This window comes from Pleurodeles waltl, chromosome 6 (genome assembly GCF_031143425.1).
Source record: "Pleurodeles waltl isolate 20211129_DDA chromosome 6, aPleWal1.hap1.20221129, whole genome shotgun sequence".
NCBI lineage: Eukaryota > Metazoa > Chordata > Amphibia > Caudata > Salamandridae > Pleurodeles > Pleurodeles waltl.
In genome coordinates, this window is record NC_090445.1 from 485797023 (window position 1) to 485797935 (window position 913).

The following is a 913-nucleotide window of genomic DNA, read 5'->3' on the forward strand; positions in this document are numbered from 1 at the left end:
CAAAGACAAACAAACAGTAGGTGTTCACACTTAGGGATTTTCCCTATCTATACTTTTGAGGGATTGTTTATATTAATTGCCGTCCCAAGCATGTCTGTTTTCTATTTTTTGGGAACACACCTACGTCAGGGGTCCTTGTAGATCTGTAGAAATACATCACAATTTAGACAGATAATCAGAGGGATTCCGACCAAAGGGCATCGCCACCATCGCTGATATCGATGCTGCAGTCGTCTTGACGCTGACCCAGTCTTCATGTCCCTGCAGAGTCTGAGATAGAGACCCCATTCCAAGGTAACAAGTGTTGGGGCTCCTCTCATGGACATGGCATTGGCAGATTAGGTTTAGCAAACCCAGCTCTCCTTTAGGTAGGAGGGTAGGCCTCCCACATTAGGGTATTAGGGCATATTACATCTCGTATGTCTTTTCTATGCATTGCAAGATGGTGGGGGTCTTCGTAATAATGACTTGTTGTATGATAAGCATAGTCGCCTACAAACAAAAGTACTGCCCAGAGCAAGAGTCCAAACTACGACACCCTTACACATAAGGCAGGGCATTTCTAATGCAATCCTATGAAAAGGCAGCACTCACTGCAGTGAGACACCAAGTTAGGCTGTTTGTCACAACCAGGACAGGCCACGCAACCTGGCACATGTCCTGCCTCCTACATACATGACACCCTACCCATAGGGCTAGCTAGGGCGTACCTTAGGGGTGACTTACATGTAGTAAAAGGGGAGTTCTGGGCCTGGCAAGTAATTTTAGATGCCAGGTCCCAGTGGCAGAAAACTGCGCACTCAGGCCCTGCGCTAGAAAGGTTTGAAAGTCTACTACAGTGGGTGGCGCAAGCAGTGCTGCAGGCCCACTAGTAGCATTTAATTTACAGGCCCTGGGTATAGAGATACCACTG